The sequence below is a fragment of the Lipotes vexillifer genome, unplaced genomic scaffold (genome assembly GCF_000442215.2).
Source record: "Lipotes vexillifer unplaced genomic scaffold, Lipotes_vexillifer_v1.1 scaffold496, whole genome shotgun sequence".
NCBI classification, from domain to species: domain Eukaryota; kingdom Metazoa; phylum Chordata; class Mammalia; order Artiodactyla; family Lipotidae; genus Lipotes; species Lipotes vexillifer.
The window spans coordinates 1,322,397-1,328,338 of NW_006786690.1; the positions used below are offsets into that span (position 1 = coordinate 1,322,397).

The 5,942-nt window shown below is 43.9% G+C and overlaps 1 pseudogene; it reads left to right on the plus strand.

Annotated features, from left to right (window-relative positions):
* The first annotated feature begins 74 nt into the window (after window positions 1–74).
* Window positions 75–5,942, plus strand: part of LOC103091217 (60S ribosomal protein L18-like) — a 10,506-nt pseudogene continuing 4,638 nt past the window's right edge.

Below are 5,942 nucleotides of genomic sequence, written 5' to 3' on the forward strand. Positions count from 1 at the left end.
ATTGAGAGCCCCCGTACACAAAAAAAAAAAAAAAAAAAAAAAAAAAAGAAAAGAATGAGGCCAAGAGGAGCTAGGACTACCTAAGGCTGTTGGTCAGGCTGTACTGGTTTCTGGCCAGACCAACCAACTCCTTCAGTCAAGTTGTGCTGAAGAGGTTGTTCGTGAGTTGCACCAACTGGTGGCCTCTATCCCTTTCCCAGATGATCCGGAAGGTGAAGCTTCCTGGAGGGGAAGGCAAAACAGGTGTAGTTATAGGGACTAAAACTGATGATGTGCATGCCCAGTAGGTGCCCGAACTGAAGGTGTGTGCACTGTCCCCGGAGCCACATCCCCAAGGCCTGGGGCAAGATCCTCACCTTTGACCAACTGGCCCTGGACTCTCCCAAGGGCTGTGGCACTGGCCTACTCTCTGGTAAAGACCAAGAGGTGTACAGGCATCTCGGCAAGACCTCAGGAACACCAAACCCTACGTTCCAAGGGCTGGAAGTTCAAGCGCACCAGAGGCTGACAGGCCAGTTGCCGCAACAAAAACCAACACCAGATCCTGCCTTGTTATTTAAAAGATTTTGGATGCTGAAAAAAAAAAGAAGAATGAGGCCAAAGATAGGGTAGTCAGAGAAGAAGGGGAAAAATGGGAGCATCCAGATGGGACAGTCCCAGGGCTACTGGAGAACTAGCTAGTGGGCTCCTCCACTGACCTGGAGACTGGGACCGGGTGGAGGCAACAGAAGCTTGTTGCTGCTGGTTACAGAGAATGGGAGCTGGAAGTAGAGGTGGATATAGTAGCAGCAAGAGATGGGGATGGAACTGCAGGTAGAGGGGCAGAAGAGGAAGCAGTTGGTCATCAACAGATCCTTATGGACAGCTATGTGCCAGGCACTGTTCTGGGCACTGTGGACACAGCAGAGGAATACACAGAGAGGGTCTCTGCCCTCTAGAATAAGGGTGGGTAAACTATGAACGGCCTGTGGGCCAAATCTGGCCTCTTTTTATGTGCCTATGAGCTAAGAATGGCTTTTACATCTTTAAATGATTGAAGAAATCAAAAGAATATTTCATAATGTGCAAAAATTATATGAAATTCAGATTTCAGTACCCATAAATAAAGTTTTATTGGAGCACAGCCACGCTCCGTTTACGTATGGTCTAGGGCTGCTTTCACACTACAACAGCAGAGTCGAGTAGTTGCAACAGAGACCATATGGCTGAGAAAGCCTAAAATGTTTACTAGCTGGTTCTTCAGAAAAAAAAATTTGTTAACCCCTGCTCTAGGAACTTACATTCTCTTTGGTTAAACAAGCAGGTAAACTAATTTCAGAGTGCTTCTGAGGACAAGAGCCAGCTGGCATCAGTAGTTTCTCACACCCTGCTTCTGCCTCAGCCACCTTCCCCTGGAAGGGAAGTGCTCCATCCAGCTGGGTTGTAATACAGCAGCAGATGGAATGGGGTCATTGTGATCAGCCCCCTGCTTCTGGGCCAAGAGGATCAAGACTTTTCCTGGAAGAAAAAAGTCACTGTCGGTGATTTGCAAAGTCCAGCACCCGCTGGTTCCCCTTCCCCTAACCCAGATCCTCAATCTAGGAACAACTTGTTTATGACTTCAGAGGAACATCATCACCTTTGTCATCAAGGCCTGCCACCTGTGTTCCTGCCACTTGTATGCAGTGCCTCCTTCTTTACAAAAAGTCTTCTCCCACACTACCTCATGGAGCCCTTATGGGGTAAGGCATGGCTTGGGGTTATCGTTCCCATTTCACAGATGAGGAAACTGAGACTTGGAGAAATAACCTGACTTACCCAGGGTCACATCGCTTGAAATAGCTTGCAAAGCCAGAATTAGAAAGTAGTGCAATGTCAGCTTTGGAAGGGCCTTTGGGACTGTCTCATCCAGAGATAGGAAACTGATGGCCCGAGGCAGAGGTGAATCAGTTAAGGGTGGTGGCCAGTCCTCCCTGTGCAAGAAATAAGGCATGCATTGTCTGTAGAGAAGTTTAAAACATTAATGAAACTGGGTGGGTCTGCTTTTTTTTATCACTGTGACCTGGCAATTCTAAACAATGTCACTGGTGATAAAATCCTCCCTCCTGAAGAGATCTTTCTTGGTCTAAGTTCTAAATAACTGCCGCGATTATTATGAGATATATATATACTTCAAATTAGTACATTTTATCACCTAACCTTTAATAAATAACATATTCTACATGGAAGCTAATTTGAAGAACTCTCAGTTACACAACTGGCGCCAACATATACCTTCAGTTTGAGAGCTCATAGCAGGTCAGCATCATTGGAGCTCACATCAGGAGCGTTCATGTCCCCATGTCCCTGCATTTAAACAGCAGATTTGAAATCAACGGCGATAGCACAGTGATTGTAAAACTGTTACTGTAGTTCTGTCATTCTCTGTGCAAGTCATTCTCTGAACCTGCCAAGTTGCCTCTTTTACAGGCATTTCTTCATGTGTGTATGCACATGAAGGTATGAACCTTTTTGTTGAAAAAATACATTAATATAACCATAAACTATTAGTCCTTTACTTTTTTCCCATTTGTACAATAATTTTTATTTAAAAAATTTTATTGGTCTGAGTATATATATGAAGTTCAATAAAAGCAAGTTTTTACTGTCTCTGTTGCTTTTCTGCCATTATTATTATTTGTTTTATTTCATGATTATTATTGAAGCTAATTCTTGTCATGTTGGGATTTAAAAAATGATCTTTTCTACACACACTACTATATGTAAGATAGGTAACTAACAAGAACCTACTGTATAGCAGTAGGGAACTCTACTCAATATTCTGTGATAACCTATATGAGAAAAGAATCTAAAAAAGAATTAATATATATATATGTATAACTGAATCACTTTGCTGTACACCTGAAACTAACACAACATTGTAAATCAACTATACTCCAATAAAAATAAAAATTTAAAAACATTTTTTTTACATTACCAGGAAGTCTAAGAAGAAATTCAAGAAAAATAAAATTTGATAACTTGGGAAAAAAAACACATTTTGGGTGTCAAACACACTAGGTTCACCATTGGCTTAAAGACAGAATAGGGGGGCTTCCCTGGTGGCACAGTGGTTGAGAGTCCGCCTGCCAATGCAGGGGACACGGGTTCGTGCCCCAGTCCGGGAAGATGCCATGGAGCAGCTAGGCCCATGAGCCATGGCTGCTGAGCCTGCACGTCCCGGAGCCTGTGCTCCGCAACGGGACAGGCCACAACAGTGAGAGGCCCGCATACCGCAAAAAAAAAAAAAAAAAAAAAAGACAGGATAGGACCCACAATGACATCATTATCTTCTCAATCATAATCATCATTATTTTTTTATTGAGCACCTACTTGGTGCCAGGCACTGTTCTAAGGTTGGACATGTATCATCCCAACTTTTTCCCCATTCAATAAATATTTATTAAGATCCTACCATGTGTGAGGCACCATTGTAGGTGCTGGTGATATGGCAGTGAACAAAGTCAAAGGCTTTCTCTCTCTTACCTGTGAACCACTGGGCCTGGAGGTAGGATGGGTGTTCTCCTTGTGTACCATCCTATTTTAAGAATAAAGCCAGGACCCCACAGACCCAGGATTAGGGTGAGGTGAGTTAAGCCCAAGTCACACAAGTGCAAGGTCATATCCTGTCTTCACTTAAAATGTTGCTAATTTGGTCATCATGGATTTTTTTTTTGCATTACTTTTAGCTTTTGAAAATATATCTTGATTGTTGAGGGTTTTTGGCATCCCCTTAAATTTTGCACCCAAGATGATTCCTCATTAACCTCATTCTGTTAACCTCACCCTAGTCCTGTCCTTGCTTATGTGATCCTCACAACAATCACGTGAAGTAGGTGCAATAACTACCCCCATTTTACAGATAAGAAAAGTGAGGCACAGAGAAGTTAAATGACTTGCTCAAGGACATACAGTTAATTAAGTGGTAAAGCTGGTGCATGAACTTCTCTTACTTTAGAATCCATGCTCTTAACCCTACTTTACATTTTGTTTAGTCCATACAGGCTGCTAAATATCTCAAGTAACTTGCCATCACTTTAATTTAAAATTAAAAATACAGCACAGTGCATTCCACAGCCCCTCAGGACCAGGGTCGGGTTGGAAGACCCCTTGGTCCTGGGACACAGGGCGCAGCCAGAAAGGCAGCAGCCCCTCACCTGTCACACAGCACACGTTGGTGGGGAACCTGGTGCTAAACCATTCATAGATGACCTGCTTCTGGGTCAGGGTTTCCTACACAACAGAGCAGCTCCCTCGCTGGGATCTATTGAAAGTCAGCCCTGGACAGACATTTTGTAAAAAGAAGGTATTAAAAAAAAAAAAAAGGAAGAAGAAAATTTAAAATACAGCTTTCCAGCCTCTTTAAAAGTCAGGCAAGGGACTTCCCTGGTGGCGCAGTGGTTAAGAATCTGCCTGCCAATGCAGGGGACACAGGTTTGATCTCTGGTCTGGGAAGATCCCACATGCCGCGGAGCAACAAAGCCCATGCTCCACAACTACTGAGCTCGCATGCCGCAACTACTGAAGCCCGCACGCCTAGAGCCCATGTTCCGCAACAAGAGAAGTCACCACAATGAGAAGCCCACGCACTGCAATGAAGAGTAGCCCCCGCTCACCGCAACTAGAGAAAGCCCGCGTGCAGCAAGGAAGACCCAACGAAGCCAAAAATAAATAAATAATTTTTTTTTTTTTAATGGCCACCTGCGCTCACATTCCAGTTTTGTGGCCATCAGCAGAATGGAGTGGCAGCCTCTCTCAGATAAAGCAAGCTCATCAGGTCACCACAGTCTCCACCACCCACTATTATCTCACTGCCTCCCCCACTTCATTCACTTGCTACCTGTCTGCTCCTGGGAGCATTTAGATTTGGACCCCTAATCTGGTCATCTCACAGATGGAAGAATCCACGCCCCAGAGAGGAAGAGGTTTACCCAATTCACACAGCACTTGGAGCCTGGGCTCCAAGGCAGGCCTCACACAGCCCTTCAGTGATAAGAGACACTTGTAACTTTACACTTGATGGGAGCTCAGAAAGGGAGTTCCCAGACAGATCAAGCTAACTCCTATTTGCTGAGCACCGCCCAATTTTTGCCTCCAAGGTGGGCATTTCCACATCAACATCTCAGGTGGCCCTCCCAACGACTCTGGCAGGTCAGCCTTGACAACCTCTATCTTACACGTGAGAAACTGTTGCTTGGGAGGTTAAGTGACTCTCCTAGGATCTCACTGCAAGCTTGTGGTAGGTCTAACTTCAGTTCACTAGCTCTTGACATAAGACCTCCTGCTCTCTCCCCAAAACACCCTCTCTGACTCTTACTAGGATTTTCTTGGACTGAGGCTGGAGTCTCTGCTGGCTAAATTTACTCTCTTCCAGAAGGATTCTAACACAGGGCAGCCCGAGAGGCAAGCTGGAGTTGTCAGAAATACCAACTATAGGCCAAGCATATGCTAGATGCTTTCCACAAAGCTTCTATATTCTTTGTGTTTATCTGCATCCTCTAAATTTTCCACAGTGACTGTATTTTACTTCCTATACAAGGAATTGCTTGATCTAGGCCTGGAAATGATTCTACTGAAAGTTTGGGGAAGTTGAGGATATTGGTCCCCAACTTGCAGTTAAGGAAACTGAGGCTCAGATGGATGGCCCAAGGTTACACAGGTAAGAAGTGATGGAATCAGGATTCTGTCTGGGTCCAACACCTGTGCTCTTTCCATTCCACTACTCTGCTTGCCCTTTTTTTTTTTTTAACACCTTGTTCCACAAAGGAGTTCAGGCAACTTATAAAAATACATTAAAGGAATCAAGCATTTATCCTGTCTTTCTTTGTACAAACTATTTCAGGAAAATCAAATAATGAATGAGGAAAAGTTATTCTTTTATTTTTTCATTTAAGTTTTTTTTTTTTTTTTTCGGTACGCGGGTC